Genomic DNA, 14,794 nt, shown 5'->3' on the forward strand with positions numbered 1-14,794 from the left:
TGTTGACAAATCAAATATCGGTCTACCTACTCAGCTATGCCTTTCTTCATTGTAGGCCACCACTATGATCTCTTCAAGGTTCTATACATCTTGGTGTTTTTTGGATGCATGGAGTAAGCAGAACTGTGTGCCTATTCTAGAATAGCTTGCTTAAGCTGCAACACGTTAGGCACCCAAATTCCTCCTTCCTTTACTAACATTCCATCTACTTCGAACTAAAAATCAGTTCTTACTCCCTTACTCACTTCTAGAGATCGGGATCCTTCAACTATTCATGCTTAAGATCTTCCATCAAAGTAGATCTTACCTGAAATGTAGCAATCAATCCTCCTGACTGGCCTACTGATAGAGTGGCCCTAAAACTTCTAAACTCCTGGAGTAACATTCCTGATGCCGATCCAAGAACTACTTTGGATCCCAAGGATTTCCTGCTCAATGTATCAGCTACAACATTTGCCTTACCAAGGTGGTACTCAATTGAGCAGTTATAGTCTTTGATCAGTTCAACCCATCTTCTTTGCTGCAGGTTCAGTTCCTTCCGATCAAAGATGTGCTTCAGATACATTGGTGGGTCTTTCCCAATTCACTATAGCTTCAGTCTTCTGTGGATCCATACTCACTCCTACTGCTGGAACCATATGACCAAGAAATACAACCTGGTCTCAAATCTATCTTAGAGGAAATCGTGGCTCCCTCTAACTGATCTAAGAGATCGTCTATACGAGGCGATGGGCACTTGTTCCTGCAATTGAACTTCCAACTCCTTAAGTTTTTCAGGTACCACAACTTGCCACATGGGCTAAATAGTCTTCACATCTTTTACTTAGCAGCTTCCTAGCCTCTACTACGAATATTAAGCTTCCAGAAAGTACTCTTTTGCTTCCTACAAATACTATCTCTTGCCTACCAAATCTCTTGAACATTATCTATTCTTAAAACAATCCATACGGTCGTAATATTTATTAGGGAAATCCATGCTCTAGAGTGACATCAATTCCAGAAAATCTAATGGAATCACTTCATAAACTATAATTATCAATAACTACCCCAGAGCCTGTAAAACTCTTATACTATTACAACCTCTCCACAGCATAATAATAACTACTTACGGACATGCTCTCTACAATCTTTCTTACAAGTAATGCAACATGCTAAACAAAATCAAGGTATAGCACCATAAGCAACTATTTCATAAATATACTAGTACATAAAGTTACTTTACCATTCACAACATCAGGAGACTCCTCTGCCGTCTGGTGGGTACCTTCGTGCAACCTGCCCTGCCGCTAAGGTCGTCCTGCTCCCTTTCTCGTTTTTCTTCTCATGAATCCCTTCCTTGGGCTCCTGAGCCACTAGGCTGACCTACCATCTGTAAAGTCATTATGTGTTCTGTCTGAACTCCTCGAACTAGCTGGGGCATTTCTTCTTGAAATGTTCTACCTGTCAGCACTAAAAACATACGTTTTTCCCTCTGTAACATGTCCCTCGATGATGCTTACCACAATTCGTACATAAGGGTTTCTTACCCATACTGGTTACTAGCTCGGTAGGATGCCAAAACCTTGATCTATCACCCATACTGACCACAAGTCTTGCCTTCTTCCTTCCTACACTGTGCTGACTTGTAGCTCTCTGTCCTTTATCAATACCTATTAGGTCCTTCTCAATACCGTACTTCCTTTCTGAATCTGCCAGAATGGGTTCGACACTTTCCGCCAACCTCTTGGCGATCCTATTACATATTCTGTTCTTTAACTGAGGATCTGTTTCTATCTGCGGAATCCTCAACTCCCCATCTGAAGTCGTTTCCTGATTTATCGGGTCTTTACCTTTCCCTTCACTAGAATCTGGATTCCCTCGAATATCGGAACTTCTAAAAGTAGGGTCAGGGTTCCCGTTGTCTGTCTGCCTGCTCTGCTTGCCACTTTTACTTGACATCTTCCTTTTTACTTAGGTAGTACACATGCTAAGGACTCAGGACTCAGACTTATATATATAAACTTTTCCCCTTTCTTCCCAAAATCTTTTTCTCTGATACCAACTTGTCACACTCCCTCTCAGATTACCCTTCTTAATCCAGAAGTGAATATGACGACAGTAGTTACCAATCCTTTTGTGGCACTTACTGCCTAACTAACATCTTTAACCTACTTAGATCCCTGGAATACATATATAACATTCACCATTACCCTCTTAACCTGGATGGAAAGGTGACTGCAGCAGTTACCAACCCTTTTGCTGGCACTTACTACCTACCTAACCTGTTAAATTTTGCTCAAACCCTGAAAATGTACATATCATTAATATACGAACATATTAACTCAGAACTTAACACATTTACATTACAGGGTTTCGCAGCATTGTTCATACATGAATATTACAACTTAGTGAGCCCCATCTAGAATACTAGTCATTAGACAGACACATGTGTACTAACTATTACAGGTCTTCAATTACGCTTCCTTCAACCTGTTTCTTTGAGTGGCACAGCAGCAGCAGAAAAGTCTTTTGAGAACTGACCGCTACCTGAAAGGAAAACATTTGAAAGACATGAGCTAGAAGCCCAGTGAGTGACTTAATAAAACATAAATCTCATGCTTAAACTGAAAGCTCGAAAACATAATACTGGAACTAAAATATGCCAAGCAACATGTACATAAAACCTTTAAAACCATTGTATTTGAAACCTGAATCTTAGTTGAGAATGAACATCCATCGCTCTAATCCCCAAAGCCAAGCCATGACCAAATGAGACCCCTACTTTGATCTCTTCATACTGAATTATGGCTAGGAGAGACCCCTATGTCGATCTCTTTAAATATACAGATGGGCATCTGATGACATGTAGAAATGCATGTCATCTTAGGCCTTTTACTTAGAATTATGAGGGTTGTTAAGCAGAATATGCGGCAATTATGTTAGGAATTCATGAGAAAATGAGCTTGCGTTGTTCAGCATGATGAATCTCAACTAACCCATTATTATGCGTTATTATGCGTTCAATTGTCTATTTTTGTAGCTAACGCAAGAAGTGGATGCAAACGCGGAAACCGGACTACTGCATAGATGACCGCATGCGGAGAAACTCTCCATCGCAAAGGCGAATATTTTCGATCAACGCATGGACATTGCGGTAATCAGCTGTATGCGTCCATCGCATGGGAGTTACGATTGCGGTCATCATGTAGAGTTGCGGTATTAAGCGAATGCGGTCACTGAACGATTGTGGCTACACGATAATGCATAATAGAGGGATCAACGCAAGGTGGGCGGAATGAACGCATCAACCCATCTACCTCGGGAAAATCAAAAGATGATGTTGACATCCCACCTACCACACCGTTAGCAGCAGGGATTCAGAAAGGCCTAACACGCCGTGAAAGTCAGAATCAGAGTAGTCCATTAATGTTGTCGGCGATCCAAGCTCTATATAAAGAAGCCAATGAGCAAAATTCCAACTTGTCCGGGGATTACCCCTGCAACCCAGGGTTTTCCCTGCGACCCAGACAAATGTGTGAGAAGATGCTTGAGAGTTCTTCACCTCCTTCCTCCATTCCTAGTGACGACCGGAGTTAGATCTCGAGAGAGTCAGCTCCATCGCCCATCCATGGCACCACCGGCAGCCTTGACGCACATCCGCTGGAAGCAAGTCTTTACTTCCAGTCGATTATTTCATTTTCCTTTCTTTTCTCATATTGTATTTTATGACATTTTGTGATTAATGAATTAATACAATTTGTTTTCAATCCATCTCCATCTTCTTTACTTAACATCTTTAACTTCATTGCATCACTTAGTGAAATTACTAGAGTATCGCATACTTAGTCATGTGGATAAGGGATATGAAGCATGTAGCAAACCCCCGGAAGGTGTGAGTTGCGGGAGTGTGTGAGAAAACCTTATTTGCTTAGTGCAGAGCTGTAACAACGCCTGTCTATAGGCGGACGCATCGCTTGTCTATGAGTAAAGTCAGCAACAACCAACTGCCTGGGAGGGTAAGTGGTTGGTCGCATTAAGCAATGTATGCATTGTTCACTAGGAATATGAAAAATCTTGCGTCAACCAAGTTCATGCAGTTACCTTGTCTTATGAGCGCATCATTCATCACTTAGGTATACTCGGAAGAGTAGTCTAAAATCCAAATCTCAGACTCGAGAGAGCAGATTGGAACGTATAAGCAAGAATGGGGAACTTAGGAATAAGCTCTGTTTGCTATCACACAGCGTATGCACCTTACGGAGAGGATATTGCATGCGTCCAGGAAGTAGGATATGGTGATTGTATGTGGTCAACTCAACATTTTCGCATACCTACCGCATACGTCCTAGAGTTAGGCTCAATGTGTGTAGCATGATTGCATGGCTTGCATTAACTAAGGTTGCCCTTGCAGTCACTCTTAAGTATTGCAATGAAAACATCTCCGCATTTTATCTATTTTTTTTCCATTCATTTATCTCATGTCAAGAGTTGTCGTGTCTCTACCTCTCATGCATATTTTCATTGTGTTGTCTGTTAGCTAGGAGTAGGAGTAGTGTTAGCTTAGAAACCTCTCCATCATTCTTTTATTCAACCGTCGCATGCACAATCACTGCATTCATCTAGCTACAAGTCCTTGAGTTCGACCTCGGATCACCCTAGAAACTTGCGTTCGCGTTATACTTGACGTGAGCGCAAGAAAACTTGTGACAGGACGCATGGTCATCGCATACATTTGTTAACGCATATTTATTCCAACGCATGACCATCGACGCATGACTATCAACGCATACCTTAAGAACGTGCATTGCATACTGCGTCCAAGGGATTTTATTTTTCTGGTAATTGACATTTACTTTCTCGTCATCAAGTTTCAAGCAACTTCCTCTAAACATAAACATTGATAACTACTCTTCATCATTATTCCCTAGTTGAGAACGAGCATACATCGTTCAAGCTCCCAACGTCTGTTACCAGCCAAGAGACCCATACTTCGGCTTCCTTTTGCTAGTATATGGCCTAGGAGACCCATACTTTGGCCTCTTATTTAGAACTACCTACGTGCACGTGGAGTTTTCTAAGTACCATCAACACCCTAGGTACATTTACTCAGATAACTTCCTTCCCTTCGGTATCCGGCTCACTTAAGCTGTCAAGTTCTCGAAGTGCATTAAAAAGAATAGTTTTCAAATATAGCATAGAAATCTCTTTAGGATACCTTCCCTGCCTTCATTATCCTTTTCCATTGTGTTTAGGAATACCAACGCAAATACTTTGACAACCTTAGGTATTTAAAACATAGAACATCAAGCTTCATTCAACCTTAGCTATAATCCTAACGCATGCTTCATATTTTGTAAAATAAGTTGGCTTAAATCATGTTGAACTAGCTTGTAAAAACCATTAGCATGCGTTAATGATGACATGCAGAAATGCATGTCATCCAGGCCTTTTATTTAGAATTATAAAGGTTGTTAAGCAGAATATGCGACAATTGTGTTAAGAATTCACGAAAAAATGAGCTTGCGTCGTTCCGCATGATGAATCTCGGCTAACCCATTATTATGCGTTATTATGCGTTCAATGTTCTATTTTTGTAGCTAACGTAGGAAGTGGACGTAAATGCGGAAACCGGACTACCGCATAGATGACCGCATATGGAGAAACTCTCCATCGCAAAGGCGAACGCGTTCGATCAACGCATGGGTGTTGCGGTAATCAGCCGCATTCGTCCATCGCATGGGAGTTACAATCGTCAAGCAATTGCGGTCATCGTGTAGAGTTGCAGTATTAAGCGAATGCGGTCACTGTACGATTGCAGCTACACGATAACGCATAATAGAGGGATCAACGCAAGGTTGGTGGAATGAATGCATCAACGCATCTACCTTGAGAAAATCAAAAGATGATGTTGACATCTCACCTACCACGCCGTTAGCAGCAGAGATTCAGAAAGGACTAACACGTCGCGAATGTTAGAATCAAAGCAGTCCATTAATGTTGTCGGCGATCCAGGGTCTATATAAAGAAGCCGATGAGCAGAATTTCAACTCATCTAGGGTTTTTCGCCCTAGGGCGGATCCTTGTGATCCAGACTAATGCGTGAGAAGAAAGCTTGAGAGTTCTTCATTTCTTTCCTCCATTCCGAGTGACGACTGGAGCCTTTGATCGAAGCTAGATCTCGAGAGAGTCAGCTCCTCCGCCCATCCATGGCACCACCGGCAGCCTTGACGCACATCCGCTGGAAGCGATTCATTTCTTTCAGCCGGTCATTTCATTTTCTCTTCTTTTCTTATATTGTATTGTATTACATTTTGTGAGTAAGAAATTAATACATGATGTGTTCAATGCATCTCTGTGTCTCCTTCGACTCCATCTCTTTACTTAGCATCTTTAACTTTCATTGCATCACTTAGTGAAATTGCTAGAGTATTACATACTTAGTCATGTGGATTAGAGATATGAAGCATGTAGCAAACCACCAAGAGGTGTGTGTTGCGTGAGTGTGTGAGAAAACCTTATTTTCTTGGTGCAAAGCTGTAGCAACGTCTGTCTATAGGTGGACGCAACGCTTGTCTATGAGTAAAGTCAGCAACAACTAACTGCCCGGGAGGGTAAGTGGTTGGACGCATCAAGCAATTTAAGTTATTGTTCACTAGAGATAGGAATAATCTTGCGTCAGCCAAGTTCATGCGGTTACCTTGTCTTATGAGCGCATCATTCATCATTTAGGCATACTTTGAAGGGTAGTCTAAAATCCAAATCTAAGGCTCGAGAGAGCGGATTGGAATACATAAGCAAGAATTGGGAACTTAGAAATAAGCTTCGTTTGCTATTACACAGTGTATACACCCTATGGAGAGGATATTACATGCGTCCAGGAAGTAGAATATGGTGGTTGTATGCGGTCATCTCGACCTTTTTGCATACACACTGCATACGTCTTAGATTTAGGCTTTTAGTGTGTGTAGCATGATCGCATAGCTTGATGCGTCCAACCACTTACCCTCCCGGGTAGTTAGTTGTTGCTGACTTTACTCATAGACAAGCATTGCGTCCACCTATAGATAGGCATTGCTATAGCTTCACACCAAGCAAATAAGGTTTTCTCACACACTCACGCAATGCACACCACTCGGTGGTTTGCTACATGTTTCATATCTCTAATCCATATGACTAAGTATGCAATACTCTAGCAATCTCACTAAGTGATGCAATGAAAGTTAAAGATGCTAAGTAAAGAGATGGAGTCGAAGGAAACACAGAAATGCATTGAACACATCATGTATTAATTCCTTAATCACAAAAATGTAATACAATACAATATAAGAAGAGAAGAGAAAATAAAATGACCGGCTGAAAGCAATGACTTGCTTCCAGCGGATGTGCGTCAAGGCTACCGGTGGTGCCATAGATGGGCAGAGGAGCTGACTCTCTCGAGATCTAGCTCCAGTCGAAGGCTCAGTCGTCACTCAGAATGGAGGAAGGAAATGAAGTACTCTCAAGTTTTCTTCTCACGCATTAGTCTGGATCACAAGGATCCGCCTAGGGCGAAAAACCCTGGATGAGTTGAAATTATGCTCATCGGCTTCTTTATATAGAGCATGGATCGCCGAAAACATTAATGAACTGCTCTAATTCTAACATTCGCGGCGCGTTAGTCCTTTATGAATCTCTTCTGCTAACGGCGTGGTAGGTGAGATGTCAACATCATCTTTTGATTTTCTCGAGGTAAATGCGTTGATGCATTCATTCCACCAAACTTATGTTGATCCCTCTATTATGCGTTATCATGTAGCCGCAATCGTACAGTGACCGCATTCGCTTAATACCGCAACTCTACACGATGACCGCAATCGCTTGACGATCGCAACTCCCATGTGATGGACGCATGCGACTAATTACCACAACACCCATGCGTTGATTGAACGCGTTCGCCTTTGCGATGGAGAGTTTCTCCGCATGCAGTCGTCTATGCAGCAGTCCGGTTTCCGCGTTTGCATCCACTTCCTACGTTAGCTACAAAAATAGAACATTGAACACATAATAACGCATAATAATGGTTTAGCCAAGATTCATCATGCTTAACGATGCAATCTCATTTTCTCGTGAATTTTTAACACAATTGCCGCATATTCTACTTAACAGCCTTCATAATTCTAAATAAAAGTCCTAGGATGACATGCATTTCTGCATGTCATCAGTTAGACATGGAAAACATACTTGGAAAACTAATACATTAGTAAACATCATGCGTTGGTCATGCTTTCAATCATAGAAATAAGTTGCTTACAATCACATAAAACTTAGCATAAGAATAACTTTGCAAAGCATAAACATTATCATTTAGAAACATTAGTCACTCACAGCTCGTCGAGGCTCTTAAATGGTTTATATGCCTCTCCTAGATCTTCTTTGCCTGAAAGGACATAATCCCCGGTTAGATTCCTTAGAATTCTCAGCAAAATGCTTCAGGTAGCTCGCTTACTAATGATACTTTCACGAACAAAACAACATTACTATTAAGTTGATCATCATGAGTGAGATCATCTTCATCAGCGAGACTTACCACTTCCAGCGAGATTTATAACTTTCCAGCGAGATTTGTGACTTCTAGCGAGATTTGTACCTTTCCAGCGAGATCTGCATCCTTAACGAGATCCTCCTCTTCCTTAACTCACTCTCGCTCTCGCTCATTTTCTTATCTCGCTCTCACTCTCGCTCATTTTCTTGTCTCGGTCTCGCTCTCGCTCACAATGGTGAGCTGCCTGCTTAATCTTCCCAAGCAGTTGCCTGCTTACGCACCGATTCCCTTTTTCAACTTCAAAAATTCATAACTCAAAATCCATGACTCTTTTTAAGAAAATTTCTTCTAAAAACTTGTTTATAATTGAGTTCTTTCTTACCTTAAAATATTGGCCCCAATTCCTTGTAATTTGGTTGGGAGCTTCCAACCTTCACTTCGGGCCCTTATTAATCCGAGAATCTGCCCCTTCTGCAAATTCTTCACTTTTTGCTATTCTCCATGTGAGATCTTTCTCCAGAAAAACAACCTCAAAAACTAGATTCTCCCAGCTTTCAAACGGCACTGATCTCACTTAATTTGCTTGAGTCATTTTCCAAAACCGAGTGAAGTTCCTCTCCCTTTTATACTTCCTTCCGCCTCCCCTATTCAAGGGTTAAACTGCCACCTCATCCAGCAGTTAGTGCTTCCGGCTAATTCCCATTAGTGAGTTTCTTCAATTAATTTATTTTTAATTCCCTTTCTTCATAACCCATGTTAAGCCTTCGCCTCATAATATAAATTTAGCGTGCATCGCATACTCCATCGTCTAACGCCCAGCGCCTATCGTCTAGCATTCAACGTCTATCGTCTAGCACTTGTCGTGCATCTCATCGTCTAGCACTTGTCGTGCATCTCATCGTCTAGCACTGATGTCGATCGTGTAGTGCCAACGCCCCATCGTTTAACGCTATTGTCCAACGTATAGCACTATCGTTTAGCAAGATCCTTCGTATCGTCTAACGCCTAGCACCTATCGTCTAGCTCAATCGTTTAGCAACCGATCTCGCTCTTCAACAATCTCGTTGATCTCGCTCTCAACGATCTCGTGCATAGCCTATCGCTTAACTACTACGAGCATCGTTTACCTCCGCGCAATTACTACATGATCGCCCAGCGCCTGCCTACACGATCGCCTACCTTATCATGCAGTGCCCCGCTTTGTTATACGATCGTCCAACGCCCGCCTACAAGATCGCCTATCTCATCGTGTAGCGCCGCACACTTACTATACGATCGTCTGCCCCATCGTCTTACGCTCAATATCTCGCTTTCTCCACTCTCGATCACGCATACTCAACACATGAGCAACTCTTGGCAACGCCTCTTGCCAATACTTCGGCCAATCATGCATCTAATCTTACAAACGCATGGTTGCCTTCTCATCTTAGGTGTTAATGTCTCCTAACACTTAACGTATGGGTTCTTTTTTACCTTACACTTAGCCAAATTTTCACTTACGTATGTAGGAAAAATGGAGTACAGGGTTTACATAAGGCTCATTTCTGGTGGTGTCGTCCCCGTTGCGTTCGTCTGTTTGCGGTTGTTCGTGCTACTATAGTCGACGCATCTGCTGGGCGTTGGTTGTTCGGGTAGAGATATTCCGCTGCGTTGAGTTCCATAGTTAGAAGAGCGTCTTCAACTAGTATGAGAACTCTCTCCCTGGTTATTTTGTTGTTCAAAGCATGTCGTTAATTACTGTTTGTTTGCATAACTGTGCGTTTGAATGTATATGGTGTATTTTCGTCACGATGAAATTGGAGCTATCCGAACGCGCTCATGGAGCTCTTCATTAAGAGATCCTTCTATAATAAGTTAGTTATTATATATATATAATTATTAGTTAAATGAAATTATTATAATTTTAATTTAATTAACTCTCTCCCCTTAATTCTCTCTCAACCAGAACGTGAGAGGTTCAGGTTTTTTAGAACACCCAATCATCTTCTTCCTCTGTTGTTGACATAGAAAACTCTTTGTGTTTTCTCTCATTGGAATTCACATAGAAGAAAACTTCATCTTCTTTCTCCTCTCAATTTTTCCTTCTTCCAAAAGAAGCAGAGCTCACTACTCCTACTGAGTTCTCAAGTCCAAAAGAATACAGGAGATTCTATTTATGATGGTGACCATTTTGGATTGTCGGTTTTTTGTACAAAATGTTCAAATTCGAGAAAATTCGTGAAGATTTTTTTGCCTTCAAGGGTATGTTTGCTTCTTTCCTAATTATTCCTAAAAGCATGCTGTAATTTTATTATGATGCATAATTTGTTTGTTCTGTAAATTTGTGATTCTGTGAAAATTGTAAAATTGGGACGATCCCCTTCCGCTGCGAACCTTCACCGATTCTTTAATTAATTGTTGTCTAGTGATCTAATTCAGGTTTGGACTGAAATCTTTTGAAAACACCTACTGCATAGCAAATTTTAGGTCTAGTATATAACATTGCATACATAAGGCTACCAACAGCCGACACATAGGAGATCCATCTCATTTCCTCAACTTCTTGACATTGTTATCAAGCATTGCTATGTTGGGCTACAAAGTTGTCGTAGCATAATGCTACGCTTCTCACAATGTTGCTAAGCTAGGCCTCAGCATTGCAATGTTGTTGTCAAACGTAGCTACTCTGAACTTTCTGAGCCACATGGTAAAGCACAATGTCGCAATGTTGAGTCTTACGCTACAACACAAAATGTAGTGCTTTGCTTCATTCTTCATCTGAAAATTCTCCATTCTTGCTCTTCTTCTTCAGCAACACTTGTCAAAAGCAAGGACACAAACTTACAAACTCGATAGCAATAATTAAATGCCCAAAACAACAAGCCCTTACGCATTTTGATTGCATCAAACACTAAATCTTAAGTGCAAGAAATCGAAACCATCCATTTTGCAAACCATCATTCAAAATTCAGAACAAACTCACTTTTTCTTTTATTTTCATTTCAAATCGAAAATCAAAATGCACGATTTGGCTCTAATACCAATTGAGGGAATCAAATTCTTCGCAAAAGCATGTGACGTGCATTTGATAATCAATTTGAAAAACACAAAATAATAGAGAAGAACATACAGAATTATGTATTACAAGATGAACAATTTTAAATCCTATAAGCATGCATTTCTACAGAGAAGAACTCACCCTTGTAGAACTTTTCTTCACGAATTTCCTCTCCATGAATCACGAACACTTCTTGTACTATAAAGATTCCATCAAGAACATGAACTCACAAGCAAGGACACCATCAACCAGTTTCCTCGCTATTCTCAAGAACAAGTACCAAAGGTGTGGGCTCCTTTGCTTTGAAAGGGAAGAATAACTTTGGTGAGAGGAGAGTTTCTTGAGAGAGAAAAATGCATAGAGAAAAAATGAGCATATTATCTCTTCCTCTTCACTTTCTGCAAAAACTTCTCCTTTTATTTAAATGAGAGAGAAATGGGAGTTATCTCAGACAATGAGAATTATTCTAAATTTATTAATTTAAGTATATTAAATTCAATTTAATATAAATAATTTAATATTTAATATTTAATTAATTAATAATTAAATATCACATATTTAATTTCATTTGGATCATAATCAAACAATATTCTCTCATATAAACTAGAGTTTTAATATAAATCCTATTCATATTAATTTAACCTATAGTATTTATATGAATCTCATTCATAAATACTATAAATACTATTCAAGTCTTATTCAAATATTTATTTCTCTCATATTATAAAATATAATTTTTTTAAAATCTTATTCAAAACTAACTTTATATTACAATGTATCTATATATATTATATATAATTGAATGTTATATAATTAATTCCTTCGTTTAATTTGAACAATTCAAATTAATCCAAAAACAAGTTGATACTTATTTTTATCCTTAATAATCTAGCAAGTTGATCTCATGGACCTGCAGATTAGAAACTTCAATGATACAAGATTAATTAATTAAACTTTTTAATTAAATCAATCAATATTCATTAACTATTGGTCACTCCACTAAAGACCGACAGTTGAACTCTTCATACTGTAGATATAATTTTCTGTCCACGGATATCACCAATCAACAATAAGTTGACCCTTCACAAATTGCTCGTAACTACAGTTGGGTCAAATTACTATTTTACCCCTGTAGTTACATTTAACTCCTTAAGTACCAACGATCCCTCTAATGAACAATTAGTTGCAACTATAAACTAGACTTCTCTTTAGCCAGTGAAAGAATAATGCGTCTCATTGTTCAAGACCCGAATTCAACCCTTAAAAGAGCAATTCATCTACTTTCCTTCAAGAGGGGAATGAGTGAATTTCATCTTGTGTAGCTCTATTTCCAGTTCTCTACTCAAACAAATCCCCAAAATGTTAGACTTATTGAGTCGACGAATCTGGTCATTCTCACCCATACAAATCAAATAATCGCCCACATAAACATGAGTTCATAACTCACTCAGAATTAAGGTCAAGTCACCTATGGTCATCCTAGTGAAATGTTAATCACTTCAAGAAATGGCGTTATAAAGAGAGACTAATCATTTCGCGGTCCGGTCTTATACAAACTCTTTGTATAGAATAACCCCACTCACATGTCTCCACATGAACAATCAAGATTAAATTGTTTGTAACACTTTACAACTATTGTAACAATTACAAAGTGGATTGTATCCATATGTCACAAGGATAAAGTATCCAATCTTATCCATATACTATGGACCATTTAGGTTATTACTCAAACATGATCCAGATCTATTTGTATGTCAACCACATACATGTTTAAGTTCCATTTGATAACTTTGGATCTTAGTTCATTTGTATTGAGTTAATGCAAACTAAATGTAGAATAATAATAACAATTTATTTTATTAAATAAATAATTCATATACAACATTAACAATCTACGAAACCCATGAGATTTAGGGAATCAACACCAACAGTGGTGTGATAATCTGACTGCCATTCAGCTTGCTTGTAACACAGTGTTTCATGTTCGTATGAAACACGTAGAGATTGATTTTCACTTTGTACGGGAAACGAGTTGTTGCAAAGACCTAGATTTAAAGTTCATCTCCACTGTTCTTGCAAAGACCTAGATTTAAAGTTCATCTCCACTGTTCACCAGCTTGCTGATTTATCTACCAAGCCTGCTACTGTGGATCGTCTACTCCTTTTGAGATCCAAACTCATGCCTTCATTTGCATTCGTTTGAGGGTTGATATTAATTGTGTATTATTATGAATTAATTGAATATTAATTCTGCTTTATTCTGTAGTAATTATGTATTAATAGATTTTATTGTACAGTTGTAATTACCACCAATTAGTTGTTATTATATTCCTCATTCCTATTGATAAGACATTTTTTTCCCTATTAATATTATACTTCTCCCTTCATTTTGTATCAATGAAAAGTAATATTCAAAGAATATTCTGATTTTTTTTTCAAAATTTTGCTAAGAAATCAAGTCTTTTGTTTAAAATGATGGAAAATTTATAAGAAATTGAGAGGAAATAGATTTTATTTCTAAAAAAATCAAAAATAAAAATCAAATGATTATTCATAACTTAATTTCTCCTTTTTTTTAGTTTAAATTTGAATGATCGAAAAAATAGTTAACTTTCCTATTTTTTTGAGTTTAATGGTCAATTTAAAAACTAATTGGAAAACATAATCTGTCCTTCAATAAATTATATTTTTGTTTGTTTTTGATGACATAGTAGTATAATACAGAAATCGTACATGAACGAAAAGAAACCACGATACATCTCTATTTCTACGATAGATTTATATTTGAGTTAAATTCTTGTTGGTGACACATATAATATTAAAATAATAGAACCCAAAAAAGTAAATGGAGATGAAACCAACAATAGTGTAAGTAACTACCTGATTCACATTCTTATTGTAAACACATGGGATACTATTACATTAAAAATGCTTCAACTTTGTTAAAATACTACAGACATAACTAAGGAAAACCCAGATTCCTAATAGGAATTAATTTTACAAAAAAGTAGTTTTGTTATCGTTAATAGATTATGAAAATTGTCCACCATAGAACAAAGAGAATCTAAACAGTAAAAATTAAGGTTTATTTCGATAACCATTTTGTTTTTTGTTGTTTGTTTTTTTAAAATTAAGTATATTTTCTCACATTTTTTTTATAATATTTTTCATTTCTTAAGTACAAAAGTTGAATTCTTAGTTAATTTTCAAGTTTTAAAAAAAACTACTATTTTTAGTTTTCAAATTTTGGTTTGATT

General features: G+C 38.3%; 1 long non-coding RNA gene across 1 annotated transcript; it reads right to left on the reverse strand.

Annotated features, from left to right (window-relative positions):
* Window positions 1-10,933: 10,933 nt before the first annotated feature.
* LOC150038713 (uncharacterized) lies at window positions 10,934-11,930 on the reverse strand. Its single transcript, XR_016527312.1, has 2 exons — window positions 11,679-11,930; window positions 10,934-11,296 (listed from the first exon to the last, which is right to left on the reverse strand). It is a non-coding gene; the product is annotated as an uncharacterized LOC150038713 (long non-coding RNA).
* Window positions 11,931-14,794: the final 2,864 nt, after the last annotated feature.

This window comes from Benincasa hispida, chromosome 1, assembly GCF_027475165.1.
Source record: "Benincasa hispida cultivar pf3 chromosome 1, pf3_genome.v1.1, whole genome shotgun sequence".
In the NCBI taxonomy this organism is placed as follows: Eukaryota; Viridiplantae; Streptophyta; class Magnoliopsida; order Cucurbitales; family Cucurbitaceae; genus Benincasa; species Benincasa hispida.